The sequence below is a fragment of the Diceros bicornis genome, chromosome X (genome assembly GCF_020826845.1).
Source record: "Diceros bicornis minor isolate mBicDic1 chromosome X, mDicBic1.mat.cur, whole genome shotgun sequence".
Classification (NCBI taxonomy): Eukaryota; Metazoa; Chordata; class Mammalia; order Perissodactyla; family Rhinocerotidae; genus Diceros; species Diceros bicornis.
The window spans coordinates 64,548,183-64,562,980 of record NC_080781.1 but is presented as its reverse complement, the minus strand read 5'-3'; the positions used below and the strand labels follow the sequence as shown (position 1 = coordinate 64,562,980).

General features: G+C 41.3%; 1 long non-coding RNA gene across 1 annotated transcript; it reads left to right on the top strand.

The window, feature by feature from the left end:
* The first annotated feature begins 14 nt into the window (after positions 1 to 14).
* On the top strand, positions 15 to 6,739 carry LOC131401122 (uncharacterized). The gene is made up of 3 exons (XR_009217547.1): positions 15 to 156; positions 712 to 844; positions 5,892 to 6,739. It is a non-coding gene; the product is annotated as an uncharacterized LOC131401122 (long non-coding RNA).
* Positions 6,740 to 14,798: the final 8,059 nt, after the last annotated feature.

The following is a 14,798-nucleotide window of genomic DNA, read 5'->3' as shown; positions in this document are numbered from 1 at the left end:
TTATCTGACCTGCCAATCAAGGTTTATCTCCAGAGGCGGAATCATTTTTCCGCCATTTCTTCGATCCTATTGGCTACCGACTGCGAAAGACTGGAGTTCGTGTGAACGACAGATGGGGACAAAGAGGGAGGCTTTGTACCTAATGCGCATGCACAAGTTGCGTTCGCTTGAGACCCAAAAGGAAGGGGGGAGGGGGGATAAAGGTAGGGAGGAGGTGGAGGGTGGGAAGGGGAGACGTAAACGGACTAACTGCAAGACTGAAAGACCAAATGATGGGAGGGGGAAAGGAGAGGGGAAAAGAGGGAAAGAAAGGAAAGTGGAAAGAGAGAAGGGGAGAAAAATGTGCGCGTAGGCGTGCTCTGAGAATTCCTGCACTGCGCCTGTGCAAGAAGCAAGATGAACAATGTCATTGTATTCAGTGTAGTAGGTCTTGCCTTTTCCTACTGAAAAAAATGCCCCGCCATGTTTCTTTTTTCACACTTCCTCATTAGGGCTTGCACTTTGACACTCCATACTTAATCAGATTTCTAGTTGCTCCTCCTGCTGCCAGGTCTGCTCATGAAGTGAAGCTGAAATAGTCATCAGTAATGGTTATGGTTATGGTTATGGTTATGGTTATAGAAATGGATGGGGGAGGCGAGGGGGACTCACTACCTTAGTGTCTGTGATTACACAGGATTGTAAACAGCACCCTTATTTCCATGGTAACAGGGGAACCCAGCAGTCCAAACACCACTATTGTTCCTGAGATTTACAGAGAGATTCAACAGGTGTCATCATTGCCATGGATACCTCATAGGCCTCCAGAAGAGACTGATTTTATATTCCATAGGATGCCAATCAGGTAATCACCTTCATTTTTCAGTGTTGCCTAACTAGCCCTGTGGTTAATCAGGGGCTACAAGGCTCAACTGATAGGTGTTTGTAGTCAATTCCTACTAATTAACTAATTCACACTCAGGGTTTCAGAATGTACAAATTGGCACTGCCTTATGTGGGACACAGTGATCTAGACCTGCACTGTCCAATAGAACCTTCTGTAATGATTAATAATGGTCTATATTTGCTCTGTTCAGTACAGTAGCTACTGGTCATATGTGACCATTCAGGGCTTGAACAATGACTAGTGCAATTGAGGAATTGAATTATTAATTCCATTTCATTTTAATTAGCTAAATAGTCACATATGGTTAGTGGCTACCATATTGAACATATCTAGACCAATGGTTCCCAAACTTTTTGAGAATAAATAACACTTCTATTATGAAAAGAGAAATATTACCTCTATTCTGAAAAAGACATTTTTTTCTGTTCATGGGAAAAAAAAATCAAACAATACCCAAGAGTATAAAAAGTCTCTCCCTCTACTCATCTCAATGGTTACAATTATGACCACTTTCTTTTTTTTTTTAATTAATTAATTTATTTATTTATTTTTAATTTTTTGTTTATTGCAGTAACATTGGTTTATAACATTGTAAAAATTTCAGGTGTACATCATTGTACTTCTATTTCTGCATAGATTACATCATGTTCACCACCAAAATACTAATTACAACCCATCACCACACACATGTACCGAATTATCCCTTTCACCCTCCTCCCTCCCCCCTTCCCCTCTGGTAACCACCAATCCAATCTCTGTCCATATGTGTTTGTTTATTGTTGTTATTATCTACTACTTAATCAAGGAAATCGTACGGTATTTGACCTTCTCCCTCTGACTTATTTCACTTTGCATTATACCCTCAATGTCCATCCATGATGTCACAAATGGCTGGATTTCATCGTTTCTTATGGCTGAGTAGTATTCCATTGTGTATATATACCACAGCTTCTTTATCCATTCCTCCCTTGATGGGCACTTAGCTTGCTTCCAAGTCTTGGCTATTGTGAATAACGCTGCAATGAACACATGGGTGCATGTACCTTTACAAATTGGTGTTTTCAAGTTCTTTGGATAAATACCCAGCAGTGGGATGGCTGGATCATATGGTAGTTCTATCCTTGATTTTTTGAGGAATCTCCATACTGTTTTCCATAGTGGCTGCACCAGTTTGCACTCCCACCAGCAGTGTATGAGAGTTCCCTTCTCTCCACATCCTCTCCAACACATGTTGTTTCCTGTCTTGTTAATTATAGCCATTCTGACGGGCGTCAGGTGATATCTCACTGTAGTTTTGATTTGCATTTCCCTGATAGTTAATGATTTTGAACATCTTTTCATGTGTCTGTTGGCCATCTGTATATCTTCTTTGGAGAAATGTCTGTTCAGGTCCTTTGCCCATTTTTTAATTGGGTTGGTAGTTTTTTTGTTGGTAAGATGCATGAGTTCTTTATATATTTTGGAGATTAAGCCCTTATCAGAAGTATGGTTTGCAAATATCTTCTCCCAATTGTTAGGTTGTCTTTTCGTTTTGTTGATGGTTTCCTTTGCTGTGCAGAAGCTTTTTAGTTTGATGTAGTCCCATTTGTTTATTTTTTCTATTGTTTCTGTTGCCCGGTCAGACGTGGTGTTTGAGAAGATGTTGCTAAGACTGATGTCGAAGAGCGTACTGCCTATGTTTTCTTCTAGAAGTTTCACAGTTTCAGGTCTTACATTCAAGTCTTTAATCCATTTGGAGTTAATTTTTGTGTATGGTGTAAGGTAAGGGTCTACTTTCATTTTTTTGCATATGGCTATCCAGTTTTCCCAACACCATTTGTTGAAGAGACTTTCTTTTCCCCATTGTATGTTCTTGGCTCCTTTGTCAAAGATTAGCTGTCCATAGATGTGTGGGTTTATTTCTGGGCTTTCGATTCTATTCCATTGATCTGTGTGTCTGTTTTTGTGCCAGTACCATGCTGTTTTGGTTACTACAGCTTTGTAGTATATTTTGAAATCAGGGAGTGTGATACCTCCAGCTTTGTTCTTTTTTCTCAGGATTCCTTTAGCTATTCGGGGTCTTTTGTTGTTCCATATAAATTTTAGGATTCTTTGTTCTATTTCTGTGAAAAATGTTGTTGGAACTTTGATAGGGATTGCATTGAATCTATAGATGGCTTTAGGAAGTATGGACATCTATTTTCTATGTTGGTACCGTCCTGGTCAAACAGAATGTTTATACTTTTTTTATACATGTAGGATTAAGCTATACATACTTTTCTGAGCCATGACTTTCTCATTTAAAAAATACTTTAGCTATCTTTCTATATAAATGCATAAAGTTCTATGAGGACTTTTTAATATCAAATATTTTATAGACTTCCACATGATGGTTTTTTGTATCTGTTGAGTGAAAAAATACATAGTTACAAAAAAGCTACTATATGGGGCCGGCCTGGTGGCATAGTAGTTAAGTTTGCACGCTCCGCTTTGGTGGCCTGGGGTTCGCAGGTTGGGATCCCAGGGGCAGACCTACACACCGCTCATCAAGCCATGCTGTGGTGGCGTCCCATATACAAAATAGAGGAAGATTGGCACAGATGTTAGCTCAGGGACAATCTTCCTCACCAAAAAAAGAAAGAAAGAAAGAAATTTTTAAAAAAGCTACTATAGACTCAATATTTTAATGAATTTATACTTAATCACAACTATTTACATTGGAAAACTAAAATAGTAAATTGAAAGAAAAATTGTTGTACATTTGTGTATCTCCTCAAGGTAATCACAACACAAGCAGAGAAATGTTAATGTAAACAATTGCAATACTGTAGGCAAATAAAATAATAGCAGCATATTAGAGGTAAAGTGGTAACTCAAAGGTAGCACAGCCCTGCTTGAGTAGATCAGGAATGGCTTCGCAGGAAGGAACACCTTTGAATTGGGTCTTAACCAAGAGGTTGAAGTCAGAGAGACTGTACAAAGGGTCAGAGGCAGAATGACCTATGTTTTAGGTAATTTGTCATGGCTGAAGAGAAGTGAGGAGGCTGAGTGACAGGAAATTAGGCTAGAGAGATAGGCATAGGCCAAATAATGAAGGGCCTGTGCCATGCTTAGAAGTTTGTACTTTCATCTGTAGGTGATGGGGAGACATTGAAGGGTTTTTGTAAAAATAACTTATGTTGTTTTTTCTGATTATAAAAGTAATATGTGCTTATTGAGGGAAAAATTCAAAAATACACAGAAGTATAAAAATCATCATAATCCCACTATGCAGAAATAACCGTTAACATTTTGGTATATTTTCTTCCAGACTATCTATCACAGATGTGCACATCTGTGTGTGTGTTCAAATATATATAGAGAGAGACAGAGACTGAGAGACAAAGAGAATAATTTTTTTCCGTGTATGATAGGTTTGAACTTCAGAAAGATCACTGTATTAGTGTCCTGAGGCTGCTGTAAAAAATTACCACAAACTACGTGGCTTAAAACAACAGAAATTTATTATCTCACAGTTCTGAAAGCTCAAAGTCTGAAACCAGTATCACTGAGATGAAATCAAGGTGCTGGCAGGGCCATGATCCCTCAGGAGGCTCTAGGGGACACTGTTTCTTGTCTCTTCCAGCTTCTCCTGGCTGCTGGCATTCCTTGCCTTGTGGCTGCATCACTCCAATTTCTGCCTCCGTGGTCACATGGCCTTTTCCTCTTCTCTATGTGTCCAATCTCCCTCTGCCTCTCTCTTATAAGAACCCTTGTTATTATATTTAGGGCCCACCTCAATAATCTATCTTAAGATCCTTAACTTAATCACATATGCAAAGTCCTACTTTTTTCCATATAAGGTAATAGTCACAAGCTCCAGGAATTAGGACATGGATATCTTTTGAGGGGGCCATTATTCAGCTTACCACAGTCACCCTGGCAACAGTGTGTAGAAAAGATTGGAGGAGATAAGCTAGTTAGGAGATAGGGACACTAGTTAGAATACAAAGATTGGAGGAGATAAGCTAGTTAGGAGATAGGGACACTAGTTAGAATACAATAATAATAATTTCAGGTGAAAGATGAGGAAGGCCTGAACTAAGACAGTAGTTGTAGGGATAGAGAAGAGGAAGCCAAATCCAAATATTTAGAAGATAGGATCAAAGGGACTTAATCACCAATTAAATAGAAGGGGTAAGCAGTAGAAGACTAGAATGATTCGCAGGTTTCTGGTTTGGGTGCCTGGTTGTCTGGTTGTGCCACTAACCAGGATAGGAAATAGAGGAGGCAGAGGACCATTGCAGGGAAAGTCAATCAGTGCAGTTTTGGTCAAGTTGAGTTCGAGGTGAGAGGAGCCAGCCAAGCAAGAGAAAAAGGGTCCAGGCAAGGCTCTGAGAGGTCAATTATCATTATCAATCACATAATATTTATTGAATACTTTCAAGGTACTGAATATAATAATATGGGGTTTATCAGTACTAAGGATTTCTGTCCTCAATAAATTACCAAGTAACTAGATAAACAGGAAACATCAATCAGGAAAAAGTGAACAGCCTAGTGTGCAAGACTGTCTAAAGAACTGTAAGTGGACGCCACCTGTATGCAACATTGTACTAGAGGTTCTAGCCAGGGCAAGTGACAAGAAAAAGAAATAAAAAGTATTCAAAATGGAAAAGAAGTAAAACTATCTCTATTTGCAGATGACATGATCTTGTATATAGAAAATCCTAAGGAATCCACTAAAAAAATTATTAGAATTAATAAATGAGTTCAGCAGGGTTGCAGGATACAAGATCAATATACAAAAGTCAATTGTATTTCTATACACTTGCAGTGAACAATTTGAAAATGAAATTAAGAAACAATTCCATTTATAATAACATGAAAAAGAATAAAATGCTTAGGAACAAATTTAACAAAAGAAGTTTAAAACTTATATTCTGAAAACTACAAAACATTATTGAAAGAAATTCAAGAAGAGCTAAATAAATGGACTTTTTAAATTACTTTTTTTAAAATATTTTATTTATTTTTTCCCCCAAAGCTCCAGTAGATAGTTGTTTGTCATAGCTGCACATCCTTCTAGTTGCTGCATGTGGGACGCGGCCTCAGCATGGCCGGAGAAGCGGTGCGTCGGTTCGTGCCCGGGATCCGAACCAGGGCCGCCAGCAGCGGATCGCGTTCACCTAACCACTAAGCCACAGGGCCGGCCCAATAAATGGACTTTGATTAATCAGATAACAAGTGTTAGCAAGGATGTGGAGGAACTGGAACTCTGTTGGTGGGAATATAAAATAGTGCAGCTACTTTGGAAGACAGTCTGGCAGTTCATCAAACAATTAAACATAAAATTACCATATGATCCAGAAATTCCATTCCTGGTTATCCACCAAGAGAATTGAAAACATATGTTCACACAAAAGTTTGTATATAGAAATGTTCATAACAGCATTATTCAAAATAGCCAAAAGGTATATCAACTGATGAATGGTTAAACAAAATATGGTATATCCATACAATGGAATATCATTTAGCCATAAAAAGAATGAAGTTCTGACACATGCTACAACATGGATGGACCTTGAAAACATTATGCTAAGTGAAAAAAGCCAGTCACAAAAGACCACATATTATATGATTCCATTCATATGAAATGTCCAGAATAGGTGAACCTATAGAGACAGAAAGTAGAATAGTGCTTGCATAAGGCTGTGGGGGATGGGTAGATGGGGGAATATAGCTAAAGGGTACAGGGTTTCTTTTTTAAATGATGAAAATGTTGTAAAATCAACTGTGGTAATGGTTGCACATATCTGTGAATATACTAAAATCCATTGAATTGTATACCTTAAATGGGCAAATTGTATAGTATATGAATTTTATCTCAATAAAGCTATTTTATTTATTTATTTTATATATATATATATATATATATATTTTATTTTTTTTTGCTGAGGAAGATTCACCCTGAGCTAACATCTGTGCCAGTCTTCCTCTATTTTGTATGTGGATCACCGCCACAGCATGGCCACCAACAAGTGGTGTAGGTCTGCACCCAGGAACCAAACCTGGGCCGCCAAAGCAGAGCATGCCAAACTTAACCACTAGGCCATGGGGCCAGCCCCAATAAAGCATTTATTTTAAAAAAGAAGTATAAGTGGGACCCAAAGAAGTAATATTAACCTAAGTTGATTTCCCAAGGGACAGCACCATAGAAGAAAGTCCTGTAGAGACCTTGGGACCCACATACACCCTAGGGCATGTGTCTCATAAAGTCAATTGACCTCCTATGGAGTCAGTTGGGATATGTTGCCTCCAAAGTTGGAAGAGATGTTTGGACAAGACAGAGTGAATGTCAAAGATTGGAGTATAGTTAGAATCACACTACAAAGTCAGACTGCCACCATTGGACTTGCTGATAAGGAGGAATAGGTGCCTTCTCACTACTTTTCAGTTATCTTTCTTTTTTTTTTTGGTGAGGAAGATCGGCCCTGAGCTAACATCTGCCAATCCTCCTCTTTTTTTTTTGCTGAGGAAGACTGGCCCTGGGTTAACATCCATGCCCATCTTCCTCTACTTCATATGGGATGCCACCACAGCGTGGCTCGACAAGCGGCGTGTCGGTGCACACCTGGGATCTGAAATGGCGAACTCCAGGCCACCGCAGTGGAGCACGTGCACCCAACCGCTTGCGCCACTGGGCCGGCCCCAAGTTATCCTTCTTTTTAAAGATAAAGATGAAGATTCCTTATCTTTGCCTGCCTGCTTTTGCTCCTCTATTGTTTCACTCTTATCTCTTTCCCTATTAAGCCTTATATTATAGAAATATTACTACAATTTGAGCTCATTGGGGCTTTTTCCCTTCTCTCTCCTTTATTCATTTGTCCACCAATTCATCCAATAAACATTTATGGAGTATCTATCAGGGACTATCCTAGATGCTGGAGATAGAAATGAGTAAGAACTAGTCCCTATCGTTGAAGAGCTCACAGCATTTTCCCAATGTCTCCCTAAATACATATTTCCTTTTCTTCATTTCCGGGTACTTTAGAACACTATAAAACATTAAATAAGAATCTATGTGTTCCCAGAATTAGTTCTAAAGAGTGAACCTCATTCTAATCAAATGACTGCCAAACAGTACCTCCATTTGTTTGACCAAATTATATGTAGCCTTGCCAGTGGTGAAAAAATAAAAGTTTGACATCCAGCAGTAATTAGTCAAATAAAGCATGGTACATCCAAATGATGGAACAATTTAGAGCCATTACAATTATGTTGTAGAACATGTTACTGAGTGAAGGCTCGCTGCCCAATGCACATAGAAGCCAATACTACAGTACTGGCTTTTGAGACAAGAAAGAGCTTTATTGCATGGCTAACCAGAAGGAGACAGGAGGCAAGGCTCAAATCTGTCTCCTTGAGCTGAAGTGGGGACAGACTTTTAAGGAGTTGGGAGTGGTTATACAAAATGCTAACTTGGTGGAATCTGATTGGAGGGTGGGAGTGTAACAGTCTTATAAGTCCAACGTGCTACAAATCAAGGGACCTCTCACTTCTTATTAGGTTCCCCATTCCGCTTTTTCTTTACATTGAGTTCTGTAGTTGGGGAACTTTTGGTTCCTAGGCAGCTTGAGGTCATCTGAGGACAAGGTTTCCATCTTCTGAGCATGCTCCAGCTACATGAATTGCAGTTTTTTTTTTTTTTTTTTTTTTTTTTTTTTTGTGAGGAGATCAGCCCTGAGCTAACATCCGCCAATCCTCCTCTTTTTTTTGCTGAGGAAGACAGCCCTGGGCTAACATCGGTGCCCATCTTCCTCCACTTTATATGGGACGCCGCCACAGCATGGCCTACCAAGCAGTGCGTCGGTGCGCGCCCGGGATCCGAACCAGCGAACCCCGGGCCGCCGCAGCGGAGCGCGCGCACTTAACCGCTTGCGCCACCGGGCCGGCCCCATGAATTGCAGTTTTTGCTCTTACCCCTGCAAAACAACTTTTGATATAACATTGTTATTGATACAATAGGATATAAGAGGACCAGTACAAATTGGCCTACAATGGTTACAAATCCCCCCTTTTCTTCCTCCATTCCTCATTTTTGAGGGATTAGGGGCGACGACTGTTCTAGCTACTTCCTGCTGGTTAGGGGGTGCAGATTTAGGTTTTGAGGAATGAAATTGTTTTGCATTTAATTGCAAATATCTAGGGGTCCCAGGGTCTGGGCCTTATTGTTGAATGGTCATCGTATGCTTTGAGGGTGTGGTTTTAAGGATACAAGACATACAGCAAATGCTGAGTTTGACAAGAAGGTATACAAATCCTAACAAACACAAAATAACGATACCCAATTTAAGTAACCCTTCAAGTATAAACCTTATTCCTGCTGGGATCCATGAGAAGACATTTCTTATAAGATCAAACCCCAGTTCTTGGGGTGATACTTGTTGGAGCCAGGTTGCCTGTTGTCTAATTTTATCTATATGAGTTTCAACCTCTGAAGAGGTATTAATATAGGTGCAACAGGAAGAGTTTGCTATAGCACAAATACCTCCTTGCTCAGCTAGTATGTAATCTAGAGCAACTCCGTTATCTAATACTAGTTTAGCCAAAGAATCTAATGCTTTTTGCTGGGCGGCTAAGGCTTGGGCCGTTTCTCTGGCTAACATTCCTAAGGTGAGAGAGATATTTCTAATCATATGTTCATGAGCTGTCAGTCTGCACCAGGACGATAGAGTTTGTCCAAAGAAATATCCAGCAGAATCTGGCTGACCCCCAGGCAGATATTTGTCAGGTATTCCCCAGATGGAATCTCCATCTAATATAGATCTTTTTTTTTTTATAATTTATTTTTCCCCCCAAAACCCCAGCAGATAGTTGTATGTCATAGCTGCACATCCTTCTAGTTGCTGTATGTGTGATGCGGCCTCAGCATGGCCGGAGAAGCTGTGCGTCGGTGCGCGCCCGGGATCCGAACCCGGGCCGCCAGCAGCAGAGGGCGCACTTTACCGCTAAGCCATGGGGCCGGCCCCTAATATAGATCTTTTAGTGCTAGTAAAAAATTTTAAAGAACTAGTCCGATGCCATGCTTTGCTTGAGTTATGTACAGAGAAAGGAGTGGCTAAGTACCCAAATAGACAAGTACCTCCTATGCACCAGCTATCAAGGCATTTATAGGCACAGGGTTCCTGTTTGGACCCACAGACAAAGGTGTACCCTAAGGGGGCACATAGCATACCAGACATATTGTTAAAATTTAGGCTTTCATTTTTGGGGATTTTACCTAGGGCACAGTCTAGCTAGAGGTCAGTGTATGGCAGCATCCTGGGGGAATAATTTAACTTGCACATAGGCAGAGGTGTGGGTACCCCTTGAAATATGTTTTTTCTTGTCTTATCTGTATACATAGTGGAGTGTTTCGATTTTTGTCAGTTTGGTTGAAACACTTAGATATTAGATATGGGAGGGTAAAGGTTCACAAGAATACTCTTGGGTGGAAAAGTCAGCCTTAGGCCTCCAGTGCCACCCAGTGTTTGGATGATTTGGTCCTTCTGTTTGCTGTTGTCCATGAAGGGCATGACCTGTTTGAGAATCATAAAGGGGACGAGGGGAATTCTGACTATAAATGGGTATAAATTTTACTCATGAGTGATGTATCCAAGGTGTAACTCCTTTTAATTTAACTGAAGAATGTGTAACCAGAGGACTTCATAGGGTCCATTCCACTTAGGTTGTAGTTGAACCTCAGGGTGTTGATTCTTCCAAGTCTTGAGGAGGACCCAATTGCCCGGGCTTATACAGTGCAGGGGAACATCTGTGGGAAACCTTAATTGGCTAGAAGCATATTTATGTATAGCAGATACAGTAGCACCTAGAGAATGTACACATTTTAAAGCATCCAATTCTTTTACAATATGACCACTTCAAGACTGCAATAATACTTAGTTTTAAGGAGGGGTCTCCAATATAACATTTCATAAGAGCTCAACTGAAGCCTACTTCTAGGGGCTACTCTAACCCTAAGCACGGCAACTGGCAAGATTTTATCCCATGTTAAATTGGTTTCCTGACATATTTTGGCAATAGTTTTCTTTAAGGTATTGTTCATCTTTTCAGTCTTTCCTGTAGATTGAGGTCTCCATGAAGCATGTAACTTCCATTGTATTCTGAGGGCCCCAGATACCTCTTGTGTTACCTTGGCTATGAAAGCTCCTCCGTTGTCAATTTGAATTGAAAAAGGAAGCCCAAAACGAGGGATAATTTGTTTTACTAAGGCCTTTGTTACTTCGGAAGCCTTTTCCATCCTACATGGAAAAGCTTCAACCCATCCTGTGCAAGTGTCCACAAATACAAGCAAATACCTATAATTTCCTATGGCTCTCAATATAACAGTAAAGTCAATTTGCCAATCATCTCCTGGTTCTATCCCTCGGGTTTGCACCCCTTTTATTAATGGAAGTGGCCTGGTTTGGGGATTGTTTCTGGTGTAAATCAGGCAATTTTGTACTACCTTTTGGATAGTCCTTTGCATTTGTGGACCAACAATAAATTTTTGTAGCCAATGATAAGTTGCATCTCTCCCATAATGGGTTCCTTGATGTAGGTAAGTAATAATTCCTTCCATTAAATGCTTGGGTATAAGCACTAGTCCCTGTTCATTAGAAATCCAGCCTTCTTTGGTTGTTTGGTACTGATCACCATCTAAGTCTCAAGAGTCACCATGAAATCCCCATTCATCTGCTCTGTCTAGATCCATTTCTGAATACCAAGGCTTAAACAGGGACAGATCCACACTCAGAATGAGTACTAGGGCCTTAGGAGTTGGGTTTTTGGTTCTGGCTGCCTGTTTTGCAGCCTGATCGGCCAAATTATTTCCTTTGGCTACATAACTGTCAGGCTTTTGGTGTCCCGGGCAATATACTATGGCTACTTCTTCCAGCATCATAACAGATTCTAATAAGGCCAGTATCTCCTCTGCATGCTTAATCTCTTTCCTTCCTGATGTTAATAGACCTCTCTCTTTCCATTTGGCCCCATGTACATGCACAACAGAGAAGGCATACTTAGAATCTGTATAAATGGTTACCTTTTTCTTAGCTCCAAGACACAGGGCTCAAGTGAGGGCTATGAGCTCTGCCTTCTGGGCAGACGTACCTGGAGGGAGGCCTTCCACTTCTAGGGACTCCTGATGAGTTACTATTGCATACCCGGCTTTCCAGAGTCCATGATCCATGAAGCTGCTCCCATCAGTAAACATTTCCATGTCTGGATCTTCCAAAGGCTGGTCAGTCAGGTCAGGTCTGCTAGAATAAACCTCTTCAGTTATTTGTATACAATAGTAGACAGGTTCTCCTATGGTACTGGGGAGCAGGGTGGCCAGGTTTAGGGTAGATAATGTCTTTAATTTTACATTTGGGTTATCCAGTAGTATGGCCTGATATTTTCCCAATCTTCCCGAAGTAAGCCAATATCCACCTTTTTGTTCAAGGAGAGGTAGCACACAATGTGAAATGTGCAAAGTAGGACGCTGGCCCAGGGTAAATTTTTCAGCCTCTTGTAAAAGATCACAGGTTGCAGCCACAGCCTGGAGGCAACCTGGCCACCTTTGAGTTATAATGTCCAATTGTTTTGAAAAATAAGCTATTGGCTTCTGGCGGCACCTAAACTCCGAGTTAGCACTCCAAGACTTACTCCTTGTCTTTTTTTTTTTTTTTGTGAGGAAGATCAGCTCTGAGCTAACATCCATGCTAATCCTCCTCTTTTTGCTGAGGAAGACCAGCTCTGAGCTAACATCTATTGCCAATCCTCCTCCTTTTCTTTCCCCAAAGCCCCAGTAGATAGTTGTATGTCATAGTTGCACATCCTTCTAGTTGCTGTACGTGGGACGCAGCCTCAACATGGCTGGAGAAGCAGTGCGTCGGTGTGTGCCCAGGATAGGAACCCGGACCGCCAGTAGCGGAGCGTGCGCACTCAACCGCTAAGCCACGGGGCCGGCCCCACTCCTTGTCTTTTATGCACAAAAAGATCAAAAGGCTTTTTAATGTCCAGGAGACAAAGTGCTGGGGCTGTTAAAAGTTTCTCCTTGATGGTATGAAATGCCCTATGGCATTCTGTAGTCCAGTTTAATGGCTCATAGTCATTTCCTTTAAGAGCTTCATAGAGGGGTTTGGCCATAAGTCCAAAATTAGGAATCCAAATGTGACAAAACCCAGCCATTCCTAAAAATCCTCACAATTGGGGCCGGTCCCGTGGCTTAGCGGTTAAGTGCGCACGCTCCGCTGCTGGCGGCCCGGGTTCGGATCCTGGGCGCGCACTGACGCATCGCTTCTCCAGTCATGCTGAGGCCGCGTCCCACGTACAGCAACTAGAAGGATGTGCAGCTATGACATACAGCTATCCACTGGGGCTTTGGGGGGAAAAATAAATAAATAAAATCTTTAAAAAAAAAAAAATCCTCACAATTGTCTTCTGGTGGTGGGAACAGCCACCCTAGGAAGCACCTCCCTTCAGTCCAGTAATAAGTTTCTTTGTCCTTTTAATAACTCAAATCCTAAATATTTTACAGTTGCTTGAGAAATTTGTGCCTTCCTCTTTTTTTTTTTTTTTGTGAGGAAGATCAGCCCTGAGCTAACATCCATGTTAATCCTCCTCTTTTTGCTGAGGAAGACCAGCTCTGAGCTAACATCTATTACCAATCCTCCTCCTTTTTTTCCCCAAAGCCCCAGTAGATAGTTGTATGTCATAGTTGCACATCCTTCTAGTTGCTGTATGTGGGATGCTGCCTCAGCATGGCTGGAGAAGCCGTGCATCGGTGCACGCCGGGGATCCGAACCCAGGCCGGCAGTAGCGGAGCGCGCGCACTTAACCGCTAAGCGACGGGGCCGGCCCTGTGCCTTCCTCTTGAAGACTCTATATCCCCATTCTGCCAGAAAGTTTAAACTAAGGATTGTGTTTTGGTTTGAAGCTTCCTTAGTTTTACTGGCAATCAGTATGTCATCCACATATTGGAGTAAGACTCCCTCATTTAACTGGAGATCCCTTAAGTCCTTGCCTAGGTCTTCCCCAAAGATGGTGGCGGCATTTTTGAATCCTTGTGGGAGTACCATTCAGCAATATTGTTGTTTTATATTAGTCTCTGGATCGTCCCATTCAAAGGCAAACAGTTCCTGAGACTCAGGGTTTAGGAGTACACAGAAAAAGGCATCTTTTAAGCTAGAACTGTAAACCAGCAAAAGTCTCCAGATAAAGTTGTAAGCAGAGTATAAGGATTCACCACCACTGGATGTATATCCTCTACAATTTGGTTAATGGCTCTCAAATCCTGTATAAAACAATAGTCTCTGGTCCTGGGTTTCTGTACCGGCAGGATGAGAGTGTTATATGGGGATTGACATGGTTGGATTAATTGGCATTTAAGAAAGGTGAGCTATCAGAGGCTTTATACCTTCTTTCACATGCCTCTTTAAAAGGTATAGTTTCAGGCCGGCCCCGTGGCTTAGCAGTTAAGTGCGTGTGCTCCACTGCTGGCGGCCCGGGTTCGGAACCCGGGCGTGCACCGACGCACCGCTTCTCCGGCCATGCTGAGGCAGAGTCCCGCATACAGCAACTAGAAGGATGTGCAACTATGACATACAACTATCTACTGGGGCTTTGGGGGAAAAAAATAAATAAATAAAATTATAAATTAAAAAAAAATTATAAAGGGTATAGTTTCAAATTTGGAATCTCGGCATCTGGGCGGAGTTTTACCACTACTGGATCGGGCTTCTTGGCTCTTCCCGGCCTCCTATTAGCCCAAACAATGGCTCTTACCTTTCGTAGGATTTCTTCAGGGACTTCTAATTGAAGCTTGTCTTCCAACTGCAACGGCACAGCTTGGAGGGCACAGGCGTGTTCTGGGAGGACTTTAATGTCCACTTTCTCTGGTGAAAAAGTCACTTGGGCATTTAATTTT